A 19,471-nucleotide genomic window follows, 5' to 3' on the forward strand; every position below is an offset into this window, starting at 1 on the left:
TAAAGGATTTTAGGAGTTGCAGGCAGAAGCTCTACCTCCCTAAGGCCCACATATGTTAAAACCTAGCTGGATTGGAGGAAAACTTTTCTGGCCAGAGTAAGAGAATGTTAATTGGACCAAGCAAGAAAGGTAGGGGTCACTGGAATTATACTACACTTATAGAAGTGCCACACAAACTAGGAAATCATGAGGAAAATTGTCCGCATGTACAGTGGGGGCTTCACAACAAAAGGTTGCCATGAAAGCCTGATGCCTTATCTGAGACGTCCTGGTGGGAGAATTTACCTGATTTAAAAAAAAAAAAAAAAAAAAAAAAAAGACTTCTTTTCACGTATGGCTTTCCCCAGAAGAGGGAAATAATATAAACACATATTTGAAGCCCTGTCTTCAGAATGGAAACACACAAAAGGAAGATTGTGCCACTTGGGCAGAAAACAATGTAGTAATATCTAGTGTGTCTTGGGTCCTCAAAATCAATGTTTTTGGCTTTAGGTTTAAGTGAATCTACAAATGCTTGGTGAGCTCTTATGAATATCTCCATATAAAAACTTATAGATGCCAAAATCCTTAATAAAACTTTAGAAAAACCACGTTAAAAAACATATGAAGAAGATGATACACCAAGATTAGGTAGGCTTCATTCTAGGATGCAAGGCTGGTTCAACATACACAAATCAATAAATGTAATTCACCACCTAAGAGAATTAAGAACAAAGTCATCTCAATGGATGCAGAAATGACCTTTCATAAAATACAGCACTCAAGCATGTTAAAAACACTGGAAAGGGCCTGGGTTGTATGTCAGTGGTAGAGCACTTGTCTAGCAAGTGTGAGGCACTGGGTTTGCTTCTCAGCACTACATATAAATAAAAAAAATAAAGGTCCATCAACAACTAATAAAAATATAAAAATAAATGAACACTGGAGAAAGTAGGGATATAAAGGAGTTACCTCAACATTATAAAGGAAATATATGAAAAACTCATAGCCAACATCATATTAAATGAAGGAATATTGAAAGCTATTCCTCTAAAATTAGAAACAAAAGAAGAATATTGACCCTCACCACTTTTATTCAATATAGTTTCTGAAACTCTAGCCAGGACTATCAGGCTAGAGAAGAAAATTAAATGGAGAAAAATCAGAGAAGTAGTCATTAAACTATCATTGTTTGCTGGTAACAGAATCTTATATATAGAAAACCCCCAAAATTCCACCAAAAGACTTCTAGAGATGATTAAAGAATTTAAGAAATAGCAGGGTACAAGAAAAAAGGCTCATTAAATTAATAGCTTCTTTACAAACAGCAATTCAGCAGAGAAGAAATCATGAAAACCATCATTTGTAAAAAAACGTCAAGAAAAAAATAAAATACCTGGGACTTAATCTACCCAAGGAAGTAAAAAAAAACTATACAACAAAAATCACTTATCACTGAATAAAGAGATTAAAAAAGGCCTCAGAAAATTAAAAGAACTCCATGTTCTTAGGCAGAATTAATAATGTCAAAATAGCCATACTACCAAAGCAATATACACATTCAATGCAATCCCCATCAAAATACAATGAAAAGCTTCAAAGAATTAGGGGGAAAAAATGTCCTACACTTTGTTTGGAAGAATAAATGATCCATAATAGCCAAATCAATTCTGAGCAAGAAAAGTGATTCAGGAGGCATCACAGTATCTTATTGCAAATTATACTGCAGAGCTATATTAGCCACAACATCATGGTACTGGCATCAAAGTAGACATAAAGCTCCTTAAAAATGCCTGAATTCTCATTAGATACAAACATTACTTTGCTGTCAAAAGAAGTACTTTCTTTGGTTAGGATTTTGTTTTCGTTCTTCAAAAATAATCTGTTAGCTCCTACCTTTTTCTTATGTGTCTTGTCCTTTCAATTACATCTTGAACAATCTTTTCATAAATTATTTGGGGGAGATCAAAATTCATGAAGAGATTTCCCCCACCCCTAGTAGATGTGGGAAAGTATGAAGACTTGCCAAGAGGCAATAGGAGGGTATCTTAGCAGAGAGAGTCAGCTTGCTTCAGAGCCCATGCAGAAAAGGTGAGTAGAAACAGGGGGACCAGTGGGGAGTGAGGAGGGGAGGGAAAATAGAAGAATTGGGAAATAAGGTTGACCAGATTATGCCGTATGCATGTATGAAGACATCACAAGGCATTCTAATTTTATATGTAAATATAATGCACCATCTAAAACATGAATGAATAGATGTGTAAAAGTGTTCTTTTTTCTCCACATTCTCTCTAGCCTTTATTATTATTTGTATTATTGATGATTCTCATTATAACTAGAGTGAGATGAAATATCAATATAGTTTTGATTTGCATTCACCTAATTGCTAAGGATGTTGAATATTTTTTTCATATATTTACTTATTGAATTTCTTCTTTAGAGAAATGTCTGTTTAGCTTTTTTGGCTATTATGTTGCTTTTTTGGTGTTAAGTTTTTTGAGTTCTTTATATATTCTGAATATTAATTTATATATATAATTTCTTATTTTTAATTAAAATATATATTTTAGAGGATTAGCTGACAAAATTCCCCCTACCCCCATTTTTTAGACTTTCCCCTTCACTCTTGTTTCCTTTGCTATGCAGAAGATTTTCAATTTGATGTTATACAATAAGTAATTCTTGATTTTATTTCTTGAGCTTAGAGGTCTAGTTAAGAAAGTCAGGTTAAAAGGACATAATCAGATCATTTTATCCAAATATTATATTTTACCCAAATTATTTTTATATCCAATGAAAGAACTCAATCCACAGCAGGTGATCTTCTCACCTGGGACCCGACTGACATTCACAGAGGCACTTCATTTCTGCCCTGAACAGATTACTCCTTTGCAGTGGGGTCTGGGAGTTTAGATCCAGCTAAACATTCTACTCCTATTCTGTTTTCTTTCAGGACTGATTTAATGACTGTTTTGAACACTTAAATCATCTTTATTTTCCTTGAACATATCACATTTAATGAAAGACAAGATCAACAAGGCAGAGAAAGATCAGTAAAAATAATACTGAAAACAGGAGGACCTTGAAATTTAAGTCACCGAGAGAAGAGAAAGAAAATAAAACACAGTAAAAGTGGTTCAAAGGGGCCAATTTCTTGGTGAAAATTGAGAGAAAAGTTCATGGAGAGGTTCTTATTGAAAAAACTGACTATCAGTCACATGAAAGTTGAAGAGGGATGATTAGGAACTGGGAATAGGGAAGGAGAAAGGGAAGGCAGGAGAAGAAAAAGACAGAAGGCTGGACAAGATCCATGTACCACACACGCCTGTGTGGGAAGGTCACAGAGAAAACCCATTCATATGTACAATTCATATGTGCTCACAGTTGCATAATAAAAGGGAAAAAACATCTTTTAAAAAAACAACACTGCTATATTCAAATTAATCTTGTTTCATCAACTAAAACCAGTTCAGCAGACACCTCTGATGCCTGATGGTTATGGAGAGGAGAAATAAGGGGCCCGGGCACTAGCAGTCCCTCCTGCTTCTGATCATCTCTGCAACAGCAATAATCTGATCTGACTTGAATGCAAATGTACTGAAGCCATCTGAGGTGCACTTTCTCAATTTCCTCCAAAGTTACATAGCGCACTTTTTTCTTTCCTTTCTCCTCTATCATCAACAATATATTTGTGTGTGTGTGTGTGTGTGTATTTTGTACCAAGGATTGAACACAGGGGCATTCGAACACTGAGCCTCTTCCCCACAACTATTTATATTTTATTCAGAGACAGGTTTCACTAAGTTGCTTACAGCCTCGCCAAATTGCTGAGGCTGGCTTGGAACTCGCCATCCTCCTACCTCAGCCTTCCAACCTGCTGAGATTACAGGCATGCACCACCACCACACCCACCTAACAATCCATATTATTTTCAAAAGTAATTTCTCATTTATGGCTTGTTCCCACCAGCTCTTTCCTCTTTACTCAGCAGTAATATCTTAGATATAATTTCTATTTCTTCATCTCTTTGCTCCTTCTCATCTGACTAGATAACAAGCACAGAAATAAAAACAGAAAGTATGCTTTCCCTTGATCCTGTCCTGTCTTCAATTACTATCCAATGGCTCTTCATCCAGACTTTTCTAAAGGGAAGTCTATAGACTCTGGCTCCTCAGTGCAGTTAGAAGATCAGCACTGGCTTCACCTGAGAACTTACTGGAAATGCAGAATGGCAGACCTGCTGAACCAGAATGCATGTTCTTGGCATGGTCTACAACAGCTGATTCATTAAAGCTTCAGAGGCACTGGTCTATGATGGGTCTGCTTCCAATTCCTTTATCTTACCTTTCTGGAATCTGGTCTCAAGTTCCTCCCTTATATTCCCCCAGATTGAAACTACAAAAGAAGTCCAAAACTTGCTAATGCACTTTTTTCTTTTGGTCACTCAATGGCTTTCCTGATTTCTCCCTAACTGGTTCCACTATTCTTTCCAATTTTCTTTTATTTTGGCCAATATAATAACATCCTATGTAATAGCAACATTTTATAGGAAAGTCCATTCCTATTGACACTGCCTCCTCCCAAGCTTAATAACAACAGTGGGATAGCTTTCCTCTAACTCCTTGAGTTAACATTACCGCTAACCAGCTGTGATGGTAACCATAGAATCTTTCTCATTTTATGTCCCACTGAAGAGTGAGGATAAGATCCAATCCCTACTTCACAGAGTTGTACTGTGAAGAAGGCAAAAATGGGGTGAGACCTCAAACTTGATAAGGTGCTCAGTTGAATTTTAATAAGACCCTTATCCTCCACTCGCCATCTCTGTTACCTGCCTGCATCAGAACATACCTAAAGTCTGCCACACTTCATAGACCGCAAGACCATACAATGGTTTTCATGACTATAGCACAGAGCATGTTGGGTTCTTTCTCTAATGAATTTGAAGAATAAAATCCATAGACACAAGAGAGCAAAGTAACAGGATTTATTACGGTAAGTAATAGAAACTGGAAAGCACAGGTCCCCATAAGGTAGAGGTTCAGAAAGAAGGATATCCAAGAGTGGCTATTTTCTAAGGTTTATATAGATCTATAGGTCCAAGGAAGTCAGCCTCCTGCCCAGTCCTTGGTAAGGCATTCAGTGTCCACAAGGTATTCATGCAGCCTTTTAGTCCAATCAAAATATCAGACATCTTTCCTTCTTTGGAGAGTCATGGACTCCAGTCATATAGGTCCTCATTTAAAAATAGCATTTTTGCAAGTTTCTTAGCAAACATCTACAGGTACTATTTGTGCTCAACTGCCCAGAAATTTACCCATGGGCCCACCTCCCCATCCTCCCAGAGTTATCTCTTCCTCCGGACGTCATTACTAAGTCCCCATTAAATGACTTAAGTAAATGGTTTCTGCTCTTCATTTTCCTGAAAAGAGTACATCTATGGAATGCCCACCTTTTTATAAAAGGAGGTGTGCACAAGCCCACATAGATTCCAAAGTGGTGTCTGCAGACACCTGCGACAGCACCCCATTTAGCTATCCTGATCCATGCCTACCCTTTCAGAGTGTGGAGAATAATGTTCTGCTTTCACAAGCCCACTAGATGATTCTGACATGTGCCGAAGTATGAGACCCAATGACATGGGTGGTCTTCGACATCTGAGTTCATCAACCACAGGTTCAATGGTACAACACCCATCCCTGCTCATGAGTGGGTTGTGAAATGATCTCGGAAAGATCACTGGAGACTCTGTCTCAGAGCAGCTCAGGCCAGGCCACAACTCAGAACAGAGTGAACAAAATGAAGGAGGGAGAAATGGTCCTGGACCTGGCACAAATATCTTCTGCCAGCTCTATGCTCCTGATGCCATGTGCCCTCTTATATATTACCACACTGATGGTCCTGTCCCACACTCCGCCCAAGCCCACCTAGCAGCTATGCCCTGGTTTGAAAAGTGCCCAGATGTGAGCACACTGATTTTGCACCAGGTTTCTGTGCAGGAGGAAAATCCAGGTATTCAGAAATTTGTGCAAAGCTGGAAAAGAAGGAAAGGAATGAGCTCTATGCTTGTTCTGTACAGTTGGGCCACCTCTGAGCTTCCTCCCAGGGTAGTTGTCCTCAATGGCATGACTGTTCTGTGGAACCCCTAGGCTGCTCCAATTTGGACCAGTCAGCTACCCCAAGATGGAAGGCAATCCACGAGAAACAGGCAGGAGGAAGACCCTGTCCAAATGAGGTGTCCCAAAGTTGACTGTGAGGTGTCCCCCAGGATGACACAGAAGCAGGACAAAGCAAAGCCTTGCTTGGAGCGGGAGGAAACAGAGAGCCCCTGGATCTAGAACATATCTACTGCCTTCCATCCGAGCACCTAGGGAACTATCTGCTCACTCTAGTCCACACTACCTTGCTTTGTATCCTACAATTCTAGGGACTCTCCCTGGACCTCTGGAAGCTGAAGGTGGATTCCATCTAAGGCATCTTTCATAATTCCACAAGTCCACATCCTTCTTCTACACCACACACTAGATGAAAACAGCTAAAATTGGGGGCTCCCAAGTGGAAACAGGTCTCCTCTCTAGCCCTGGATATCTCCCATACAGGAAGGAGGAGGGGAAACCAGAGGCAGTATGCTACTTCCAAGGCCTGAGGTATCAGGTCTCCTGAGAAACACTGAACTGGTGTTTTCTGAGCTGGACATGTAAGTCCTCAGGCACAATGGAGACACCCAGACACAGCTGCTAACTGTAGTGGTACCAGGGACCAGCACCCTCTGAGCTCTATGCCACCTTAGAAGTACCACACTGAGGGCACTCCAAGTGCAAGGATCAGGCAGCATATCCCAGAATCCCAATCTCAGCTCAGGGACATGATGATGTCCTTATAGAAGAGGCTGTTCTGAAAGCAGTAGGGACTGCTGGAATCTGTCTTACATGTCATTTCTCCCTGCCTGCTAACTCCATCTGACAGGCAGTCACATTCCCTAGAAGTGGCCCCAGGAGACCACGGGCAAGGTGCAAAGTGAAATAAAGAAGACAATGCAGCCGCAGCCCAGCTAGCTGCAGCACCAACTGTGGGAAGCTCGTGCCCTCATGGGGCTGGGCCTGTCCATCATAAAACTCTTCAGTGAGGCCAAAGAGTCTCGGCTTCCCACCTGCACCGACAATCTGCCTCCACAGCCTCCCGGGGCCGGGAGCAGCTCAGGACCTGCAGGCTGAGGCTAAACTGGCCTCCTTCCCCGCAGTTCCATCCTTGCCACAGCCACTCTCCCACCCCCTGAGGGGAGTTGAATGGATATAACAGACACCAGAGATGGCAGTCAAAATCTATTGTGACTTTTTACACAATTTTGCCAACACCTGCTCTAGAGAAGTAGGATCATATTAATACTCTATGCTGGGAGTTATACTTGAAAGGCCAGTTAAACGAAATCAAACACCTTTGTGGGTAAGTAAAAGGCTTCCATTATTCTCAGTACTCTTCATAACAATAAACATGAAGACTGGCAATGTTGTCGGGTCCTTACTGTACTGGGGAGGGGCATCCATCTGCTGCCTTTCTCTCATCTCAGAAGTTACAACCAGTGCTACTGGATTAGTATAAGTGAGAGCTGATACCAAGATGGAATCATTCTCCTCAGTCCCCGAGCTGGAAGTTACGCCTGCCTGCCTGCCCAAGTTCTTTCTAACAGCCCCCAAATTATTTCATCTCAATTATTTCTACCTGCTGCCATGATTTACAACCCTACCCTGCTTTGCATACCTCCTAGGAATGAAAAATTTCTGCAACAATGCTTACATTTTTTTTCTAAAGATGACCACAATTCAGAAAAGACGTTCTGGACACACTTGCCCAGCAATCACACCTCCATTAACCAGCGGATAGGAACTCCTGCTGCAGGGGCCAAGACCAGGGAACTGTGTATTAAAATAGCCTTTTCTCTCTGTGTGGTCAACTTTATCTTCAAGATTATATATTTTTGTCTTCATTGCCTGAGGTTCTGTCTTCCAAGTGGTCTAGTCTATTGGTGATGCTTCCCACTGAATTCTTAGATCTATTGAGTGCTTCATTTTTGAGGATTTCTGCATGATTTCTTTTCAGAACCTCTTTTTATTGAAGTAATCTTTTATCTCCTGAATTTTATCTCTGATTTCACTCCTTATATCATCCTTTGCCTCAGGGATCAGTGTAACTATGGACACTCTAAACTCCTCTGACATTTCTTCCACGGTGGTGTCATTGGATTATATTGTTGGTGCATCTTGGTTTGTTTGGGGTGATTTGTTCCCTTGTGTTTTTTGTTTTTTTTCATATTTGTGTGTCTACCCATCTACCAGTGTGGATCTGAGGCAGTACAGTTTCTAACCTATAGACTTGTAGTGTCTCTGAAGGTTTCCAGTATTTTCCCTTGAAGGGGGAAACAAATAACAGCAACCAATGCACACCATATACAGCGTTAAGCCAGATAGCCCCTGCTATGATATCTACAGTTTTGTTGGAGTGAATCAGTTATTATTACCCTCTATGCATATATGATTACAAAACTGGCGTAATTCTCTATCATGTACAACTAGAAAAATGAGAAGTTACATTCCATTTATGTATGATGTCAAAATGCATTCTACAGACATTTATAACTAATAGAATCTTAAAAATTTAAAAAGGAAAAGAAAGATGTGTGTTGGGGTAGGGGAAATCTCATAAAATGGAAGGGAGAAAGGAATCAGAGGAGGGAGGGGAGAAGGAAAAGGAGAAATTATATTGGCCAAATTATATTGTGTACAGATATGAATATTTAATAACAAACCCCACCATGATATACAATGATAATGCACCAATAAAAAATTTGTGTGTGTGTGGGAGAGTAGACTATTCTCTAAAGTAGCGGTTTCTCCCTTGGCCTTTCAAATTGGTACTTGCCTCAACTTCATTAAAGAAGCCCACGGTTTACTTCAGCATTTGATTTTTTTTTTATGGCAATGCTTTAATTACCAAGTAAACAGTTCACACAACTTCAATCTCTGCCAAATAGCACTGTGCCACACAATAGAGTGTCTCACCCCCGCCCCCCCCCCCCAAGAATACTACTTCGTTTGAATTTTGGTTTTGAGGCATTTGACCATGGCGTATTTGCGATCAAGGGAAGACTACCAGAAGGCAGCCTCCACATTCCTTTCATCTTCCAAAGGCTAGTTGTTCATAGTGCTTGCATTTTGGATATATCCCATAATTTTGAAATCCTTAGAATCACTGGGGTTTAAATTCCTTTGATTTTTTAAATGTTTTTGTTTTGTTTTTCACAGAATATTTGTGTGTGTGTGTGTGTGTGTGTGTGTGTGTGTGTGTGTGTGATGCTGGGGATTAGAACCCAGGGCCTTGTGCATGCAAGGCACTCTACCAACTGAGCTATATCCCCAGCCCTTCATAGAACTTTTTATTATAGCATATTGTTACAATTATTCTTAGTCTCTTTCTGTGCCTAATTTATAAATTTTATTGTAAGATTTTTTTGTGTGTGGGGGAGGTACCAGGGATTGAACTCAGGAGCACTCAACCACTGAGCCACATCCCCAGGCCTATTTTGTATTTTATTTAGAGACAGGGTCTCACTGAGTTGCTTAGTGCCTCACTTTTGCTGAGGCTGGCTTTAAATTCAAGATCCCCCTGTCTCAGCCTCCTGAGCTGCTGGGATTACAGGCTAGCACCACCATGCCTGGCCACTATAAGATATTTTAAGTATTGGGAAAAAAGTAGTATACATAATGGGTTCAGCACTATCCCTGGTTTCAGGCATCCAGTGGGGGTCCTGGAACATAGCTCCCACAGATAAGGGACAGCTACTGTAAGTGCTGCGTGCTCATGGGAAACTATACTGGGGCAGGTTTCTAACAGTGGGGATGCTTACAAAATTTTCAAACTAACCTGACTAGCCTACTGGAATCTGGTACCCATTCACTTCTCATATATAATTTCCATATCTTTTGACTTTTTTTAAAAAAAAATACTTTTTTGTTGAAGTATAGTTGACAGACCAAAAATAAAATCACATAAAGTATACCATTTGATGTGTTGATACATTCGCCTATGAAACCACTACGACAATCCAAGATAATAAAATTATTCATTGCCCCCACAAAAGTTTCCTTATGCAACTACTGATTTTCTTTCTGCACTATACATATCCTTGAATTTTATATAAATAGAATCTTATAGTATGTATCTATTTTTTTTCTCTTCTTTTACCCAGTATTTTAATTTTGAGATACATTCATGTTGTAGCATATATTTGCTTCACTTTGTTGTTTTGTAGTAACTCATTGTATGGATACCTTCAATTTATCCATTCACTTCTGGATTGCCATTTAGTTTGTGTAACACTTTTAGTTAATACAAATAAGCTCCTGTGAACATCTATGTATGTGTCGAATAAAGACACGTGCATTCATTTCTCTTCTATAAATACCCAGAATGGTCGATGTATGTTTTTAAAATCTATCAGACTGTTTCCAAAGTGACTGAACCATTTTACTTTTTTGCAAGTAGTATATGAGGGCACCCATTTCTTACATCCTCACCAATTCTTGGTATGGTCACTCTTCTGTTTTATTTTTTATTGGTTCTTTTTAGTTACACATGACAGTAGAATTTATGATGATATAATCGTACATGCATTGAATATATCTTTTTTTCTTGGTGGCAGAATTTCTCTTTGCTTTTTGTAGACTTTACCTCACTGACTGGCTATTGGAGAGCAAGCAAATTATGACACCGAATGATCAGACCACGATGCAGGTGAGGGTGCATTTACGAGATGCCTAAGATCAAAAGCTGGCTTTAAAGATTAGTGAATCTAACCGAGTAGCAGAAGTCTATTTAAATTTTGAATTCAGATTTGGTTCAACTAAGAATTCTACAGATATGTAAATGCTGTAGGTAAAGCAAAAATATCATGGAATAACATACATGCATTTGAGAAAACTAGACAAGCATAATTTTCCCTTATTTCAGTCAACCTGTCCCATTCATAATTTCTTGAACAACAAAAATTTTATGAGTACTTACATGAAAAGATCCCGAATTTTATCAAATGTCCTTGTATTCTGACATATATTCAAAGACCACTGCATTATAGGGATACTCTACAAGAGCATTTGAATGATCCTGTTAATATGTATTTAAACTTTGTTAGTAATGTTTATAAATTTTACCAGCATTTTTTAAAATATTGATTTCGGGCTGGGGATATGGCGCAAGCGGTAGCGCGCTGGCCTAGCATGCGTGCGGCCCGGGTTCGATCCTCAGCACCACATACAAAGATGTTGTGTCCGCCGAGGACTAGAAAATAAATATTAAAAAATATCCTCTCTCTCTCTCTCTCTTTAAATATAAAATAAAATATTGATTTCCTAACACCTTTTCCTCCTCCTCCTCCTCCTCCTCATTTTGTACTATCTTTGTTGGACTTTGTTATTAAGGTACAATATAACTCATATAAAATAAATTGGGAACTATTTGCTTCTCTTTAATTTTCGGAGAAGACAAGAAATTTTTAGAATTAGTTTATACAATAATATTTTATGTGTTTACTCCATTGATACCCTGTGGTATTTGGAATTTGGGCTGTATTCCTTGGGGACTCAACTTACTGGTGGGGATAAAAGATCATCATCTGGAAATAATGCAAAGGCAAGTGAGGATATATTTATATAAACACACACTAACAGAGATGATCATACACCTGCATCACCAAAGTGCAAAAAAGTTAATTCAAACTCATACAACAAAGAGCAGAAAAAAGAAAAAAGATACAGCATCTGCTTCTCTAATCTCCCTATGTGATAGCTTCGTGGACTAGCTCTACAAAAGAGCAACATCCATGCAACTGGCTTCAGTAAAGGAGGATTTGAGACAATCTCAAACCAGAAAGATAATTTGGTTTTGGTGGCGGTGATGGGAGATTTACCTGGAATTCAACTCAGGAGCACTAAACCACTTGCCACATCCCCAGCCCTATTTTGTATTTTATTTAGAGATAGGGTCTCACTGAATTGCTTAGCACCTTATGTTTTTTGCTGAGGCTGACTTTGAACTGGAGATCCTCCTGCCTCAGCCTTCCAACTCACTAGGATTTTAGGCATATGTCACCATGCCCAGCTAAAAAAGATACTTAGCAAAATGAAATTAAACCTTTATCTCTAACCCTACACAAAAATCAACTCAGAGTGAATCAAAGACTTAAGCACTAGAACAGAGACCCTGCACCTAATAGAAGAAAAAGTAGGCCCAAATCTTCACCATGTTGGCCTAGAATCTGACTTCCTTAATAATACCCCTAAAGTGTAAGAAGTAAAATCAAGAATCAATAAATGTGATGGATTCAAATTAAAAAGCTTCTTCTCAGCAAAAGAAACAATTAGTATCGTGATTAGAGAGCCTACGGATTAGGAGAAAATCTTAACCACATGCACCTCCGATAAAGCATCAATCTCTACGATTATAAAAAAACTCAAAAAACTTAATGCCAAAACACCAAATAACCCAATCAATAAATGGACCAAGGAACTGAACAGACACTTCACAGAAAAAGAAATACAATTGATCAACAAATACATAAAAAAAGTGTTCAACGACTCTAGCAACTAGAGAAATGCAAATCAAAACTACTCTAAGATTTCATCTCACTCTTGTCAGAATGGAAATCATCAAGAATACAGGCAACAATAAATTTTGGCGAGGATGTGGGGAGAAAGGTACACTCCTATATTGCTGGTGGGACTGCAAATTAGTGCAACCACTATGGGAAGCAGTTTGGATATTCCTCAGAAAACTGGGAATGGAACCACCATTTGATCCATCTACCCCATTCCGTAGTTTATACCCAAAGGACTTAAAATCAGCATACTGTAGTGACGCAGCCATATCAATGTTTATAGCAGCTCAATTCATAATAGCTAAACTATGGAACCTACCTAGGTGTTGCTCAATAGATGAATGGATAAAGACAATGTGGTATATATAACTCAATGGAATATTACTCAGCTTTAAAGGAAAGTAAAATTATGGCATTTGCCAGTAAATGGATGGAGTTGGAAAAAATCATGCTAAACAAAATAAGCCAGTCCCACAAAACCAAAGGCTGAATGTGTTCTCTAATATGTAGATGCGAATTCACAATAAGGTGTGGGGGACCCTAGGAAAGAATAGTGTTACCATAGATTAAGTAAAGGGAAATTATGTGAAAGGAAGGGAGGGGATGTGGGGATAGGAAAGATAGTAGAATGAAACAGACATTATTACTGTATGAATCTATGTGACTACATGATCAATATGATTCGATAACATGTACACTCAGAAAAATGAGAAATTATATCCCATCTGTGTATGATATATCAGAGTGCATAAATGCATTCTATTGTCATGTATAAGTAATTAAAACAAATAAAAAGTTTAAAAAATAAAAAGAAAGGTACTTAAATACTAGCATAAAACATTAAAAAATAAAAAGAAAGGTACTTAAATACTAGCATAAATACTAGTTTGAATGTTCTCAAGTCTATTTATAAGAAACGAATCTAAGTATGTTAAGAGGGAATTATCCCCAAATATGAGCTATCATGAATAAGAAAAAAACACAATGTGTAATACTTCAAGGGTTGAACTTAATATTTTACTTTGATGAAACATACTAGCAGACAACAATCATACATAGTGAGTATAAATAAAGATAGGTAAAACATAACTGATTAGAAGCGCTCATTAAATTGATGATCACGGTGCCTCAAGTAACATCAGTAAGAAAAATCATACCAGTCACAAAGCTGGTCACTGCTGGTGCTAGAAACTGAGTTCCAACTTTCTCATTCCACAGGCGACGTTTGGTCCTAACCTCACGGGGCCCTGAGGCAGTCTGCCTCTGCTGGTTTAGGCCATCAGCTGTCCCTGGGACTGACACTGAGCTTACTATGGCTGGCTGGGGTGGGAGCTAAGCAGAGAGACCGGTTAGTACTTGCAGGACAGCAGAGCCATCTGAGTCTGCCAAGATCACATACCACCCCCTTACCATCCAGCACCTGCCCAGCACCTGGAGTCCTGGTTCCCCAGCAATCACCCCACCAAAGGGTGTGTGGCTAACCGGGGAGCTGTGGCCACAGGCTCTCACAGCTGCCAGCCAGGAAGACCTTCTCCACCCACCCTGGGCTTTCACACACCTCCACGCTGGCCCTCACCCGTTCTCACTGAGCCACTCAATGGAATGGAAACAGACCTCAAATTCCCCCTCCCATTCCAAATCGTCTCACTGGGAACAGCTGCATCTCTTGAAGAGCTTTGATTTCCCAGGGTAAGGAAAACAGGCAGCAAGCCCACAGGGCCTGCACTGAGAATGACGTGGGGACCCTGGGAGAGGAAAGAGGAAGGGGCTGGTGTCCTGGACTTCCTTCCTTAAGGGGAACCTCCTTCCCTCAATCTCACCCCAGCCCCAAGCTCTTCTCAGAGTTGGGTTCAAGGAGTCCCTGCCACAGAATTGTACTTATTTCTAGTCCTCTACACACACCTCCCACTGGGATGCTTTTATTCTTTTTGTGTGTACAAAACCTTCCTAATAAAGCCCCAGGGCATAGAGCATTCCTAGTCTCCCCCTATTGTGGCACCCAATTTACTTTCTTCATTTTATTAAAGTTGATAAGATTTCCATGGAGGGAACCCAACCAAAGTCCATCATGAGGATTATACACCAATAACACCCCACACCCTGACCCTCTGTCATGAACTAATTCCAGTGCCCACCAGGGTCATGAGATGTCCATGATAAAGCCCTGAAGCAGCTCAGCCGTTGGCTCTGGAGGAAAGGAACATTGGAACTGAGCTCTGGGGCTCTAATTCCCAACTCTCTCTGAAGACAAGCAAACAGTCCATACACACGATGGAGGTAGGGACCACATACGTATTTCCTACCCTCAGAGGGTCTCAACTTCACTCTATTCTCATGGTACCACCTGAAAGAGACTATCGTCAGCTCTGCTAAACTCCGATGCAGCTTAGCTGTCGGCCAGCCTCACCACGTGGAGAACAGGGACACGGGCTTCTGTGCAGCCTCCTTCACTCCTGGGTAAGATAGATGTGACCGCTCTAGCACACAGAGGCCTCTGTGAGACTCTGGAGGACAGGTTGTCCAAGTGCTGGGGTCTCTCAGCCAAGTGCAGGGCACTCTCCTCCAACCCTCGGGATGCTGGTTGCCAAGGACAGAATCACTCACACCCACATGGTCCTTCATTGCAGTGCACACCATCACCAGATCAGTGAGGACGGTGCCAAGAAAGGGAATGGCTCCGTGTGCCATTGGAGTCGTTCTGAAGATGAGGACACAGTCCCAGGGGCACATAGAAGGCCTGAAATTCCATTAACCTGATTCCTGGACCCTCTACTCAGGCATCCCAACTGGAGCCATTGGGTGCCTCCCTCCCATTCTCTCTCTCTTTTCCCCTGGGCTGGCTTCAAGGGAGACCAAACACTGCTCTATGCCTCTATGGTGACATTTCCACAAGTCAAAAATGTGTGTTCTGTCCCCACCTCTAGCCCCAAACCCACCCTGAATGCAGCCTCTTCCGGGATCTTGCTCTGGGCCCTCTGCTGCAGGTATCTCAAACAACATGGTAAACAAGTGCTTTACTAGGACATCCCTGGCTCTCTGGACTTGAGATCTCCAGCTGGAAAGGAGGATCCTGGTCTCCTGACTCTCTGGAAAGCCCCTCCCTACCACAGGCAATCACCTTCTGCTATCGCCACTAACTCCTCCGGGCTCTCAGGAATGGCCATTTGGACATCACCTTGAGCACATGCAGCTTCCTCATGTGGGAAGTGTGATATGACGTACACCCACCTCACAGGTCTCCAGAGGAGGCAGTTGACACAATTATCACTACTTTGGTCATCATCCCTCTGAGGAAGGACTGAGCAAGGCACCCACACTTATCTTTCCTCCCATGAACCTCATAGCCACACTGTTGATGCCTGCCTGAAGGATTCATCTTTCTTGTTTTGAGATGAGGAATCAGGGACAAAGAATGTCAATCAATATCCCACAGTGACACAAGAGAAGCCAGGTCCTCCTGCAAACTAGCAATCCCAGTGACCCATCTGACTGCATTTAAAACAGGGTCTGGGTGGTCCCAAGGGACCCTTCCACGGGCCAGTGGAACCAGAGACAGATGCTGAGTCTGGATGGATGGCTTGAGCAAGCATCTGATATTTCTGCTTCTGGGCCTTCTCGATTCTCTCGTTATAAACCTTAAAGGCCATTCCCAGAACTTCAGCTTGGGGAATTAGGGGCCCCCTCTTGAGGTGCCTTAGTTTGGCCATAATATTGGGAAACTCTGGAGAAAAAGTAGGTCATTAGTAGTTGTCTCTCATCTGGAGTCTCAGGGTCCAGATTAGTATATTGTAATAAAGCCTTGGTCAGGTGATATAAAAATACTGAAGGGTTTTCATTTTTATCTTGGATGACTTCCTGGAGCTTTTCATAATTGATAGCCTTATAGGCTGCCTTTCTAAGTCCTACTGTTGTAGGGACAAATGAGGCAAGGCAGGAAACAGTTTTATTTGTCTGCAGACAGGTTCAGAGGGCACAGCTTTTGCTGTAATCAATCAATCCCCTGAACCCCAAGTTCAGATAATTTCAGAGTTTTATACCCAGCATGTAAGGGGAGGGGCTCATAAGTTCACAGTCTGCAGAAGTTCACATAAAAGAGCCTTTTTCTGGGCTGGGGATGTGGCTCAAGCGGTAGCGCGCTCTCCTGGCATGCGTGCGGCCGAGGTTCGATCCTCAGCACCACATACAAACAAAGATGTTGTGTCCGCCAAAAAGTAAAAAATAAATAAGTATTAAAAAAATAATAAAAAATAAAAGAGCCTTTTTCTTTCACTGTTCTGGGCAAGTTAACTCTTCAAGGACAACACCTGAGAAGGGGAGAGCTTCTTCTCCCCTTTCTATCCTCCCCCTGCCAGCTGTTACCATGGAGCCCAATTGTAACTTAATTTAAAAATGTAGACATGTCTGTGAAGCCCCAGTTCAAGGCCAGAGGACTTGTTTGCACATTTCTTCAAAGTACTATACTGGATACGTTTGTGAAAACTAGTAAGGGGGTGTCCAGCACCTGGAGTGCTGATATTTTCTCGGCCAGTGGCCAAGTAAACAAGGTGACATGAAAATAGGAAGTTTATCTACATAGGACTCTTTTGCAGACACTCTTTTGCTGACAGTCCTAAAATCAGCCATGATGAAGAGGGCTTTTCTTTGGAGAAAAGGGGGTGCCACTTTACTACCATACGGCAAGCAATGAATTGGTTTAGAAAGAGTACTAGTTACTCATCTAGGTGAATTATAATCCCAATTGGGATCCCAATCAGGGACCTCTTCAGTGCCAATCAGATGGGCAGGGGAGGTCTGATGTACCTCATCAGCATAATTTCTAGCTCGTTCCCAAACTCCCCTGCACTCCTCGGGCAGGAGGGTGGTAGACAAGATCATATGGACATTATGGAAGATCAAATCATATAATTGGGTCAGATATTGAAACTCTTTGATATATGTGGTGGGGTTGAAGTACAGACCCAAGCCATTTTTCCATCTGTGAAAGAGAAAGGCACATGAATCCGGATTACACCATCTACCCCAGCCACCTCTCAGAGAGGACACAGAGATGTGGGTTGGGCAGCCGCAGCCCATGAGTATATGGCAGGATGAGAGAAGGGTGGAGGGGCTGTGGGGACAGTTGCTGTGGCGGCTTCATCAGAAAGAGAATTGTGGTTTGGTGGGGGCTCATCTGCTCTGTCCTTGGAGGAGGAGTCCTAGGTAGGATCTTCTGTCCCTTTGGAAGCAGGCAAAGGAGAGGTGAGAGCTAAGGGGATTTGTGCAGGAGAGCAAGAGTTGCAGAGAGAGGGCTTAGAATATACAGAGAAGGCCTGAATGTATGATATCTCTTTCCATTTTCCTGAACACAATAGTTGAAACATCCCTGATAACATTGGGATCTGAAAGGAAAGTGATCACAACACTCTGAGCAACCAAGAGATCTTTATTGCGGCAGTGTCTGATCGACAGGAAAAAGAGGAGAAAAGAGAGAGAGAGAGAGCCCTCACAGGAGAAGGTTTTTATAGCCCTCTGCTGTGCTGTGCTGCCTAAATCTAATAGGGTCTCTGGGTCTGCAAGCTGCCTTGTTGGCGCAAGAGGGGCTAAGTGTTCAGCCTAGAGCAGGGGTGGAGGTATTGGGGGTTTGAGCGTTCAACCTTGAGTGGGGTTTAGTGTTCTGCCTTGAGGCAAACAAGTGATAAGGATGCAGACCAATGGAATTGAGTGCCCAGGCTACCCTGCAGCTAATATTCCTCCCTTTTTGTTTTTCTAAGCAGCGTGGGGGCGACCCAAATTCACTTGGCTACTTTCTGCTGAGAGGGTGGGCATATTTGGGGACAGGCTTGGGAATGCCAAGGCAGCTAGAGATAGCACTCAGTGGCTGTAGACAGTTATCTCAGCAGGGGAAAAGTCCACAAAGATTCCTTGAAGCCATGAGTTGTCAAAGGCATCAAACCATTCCTGAGCGGAGGAGATCCTTGGTATTAGCCATCGGTCCTATTGTAGGAACTCTTGGAAATATTGAAAGCATTGTCTCCACATGGTGTCACCAGCACCTGAAGAGGATCAGAGCAAGCAAAAACAGGGTGAGGATTAAAGCAAAGGTCCGTTGGGGGCAGGAGTTCCAAGGGCCACGAGGAGGCTTAAAGGGTGTAAAGGCTCAAAAATCCAGGATGACAGGTCAAGAGGATCCCTGGGTGCATCGTCTCTCACTGTCCACTGGCCATTGTTTTTGCATTGTCAACATGGGTGAGGGCTTCGCGAGGGGAGTTGGAGTCATCTAGTTTATGAAGCAGTTGGTAGTCCCTGAGAAGAAGCTGGTTAAAGGTATGGTTAGAAATTGTGTTCATCTGGTTTTGCAGGAATTTTATTGTGCCTGGGAGGAAGGTGCAGAAGAGCAATATGCCTATAAGTGGGCCTAGGAGGGGCAAGAGCCAGGTGACTAAGGGATTTTGAAAAATCCCAGAGAAGCAGTTTGGGAAGTAGCTTTAGTCAGTTGGGTTTCAAGGTCAGTGAGTTTGTTGACATTCTGTTCTACTAGGCCTGATTCATTTACATAATAGCTACGGTTCTTCCCTGAAAAAAAGACAAGTACCTCCCTTTTTGGCTGTCAATAAGTCTAGAGCTCCTCGGTTTTGGAGAACCACCTGAGCCAGCAAGGTGACCTGTGTCTGGAGGGAGGAGAGTGACTCCACGGACTTTTGTGAAGGACATCTTTAGTCCAGATGGAGTGTCCGATAGCTCTTCCTGAGATTCCAGCTGCTGCTGCAGATGCGGCTAGGGAGATTCCTATCAAAAAAGGCAGAAAGGATGCACGCTTGCTGTGAGGGAAATTAGGGTGAGGGAGTAAGAGTTCAAACTCTGCAGTGC

This window comes from Marmota flaviventris, chromosome 1 (assembly GCF_047511675.1).
Source record: "Marmota flaviventris isolate mMarFla1 chromosome 1, mMarFla1.hap1, whole genome shotgun sequence".
Classification (NCBI taxonomy): Eukaryota; Metazoa; Chordata; class Mammalia; order Rodentia; family Sciuridae; genus Marmota; species Marmota flaviventris.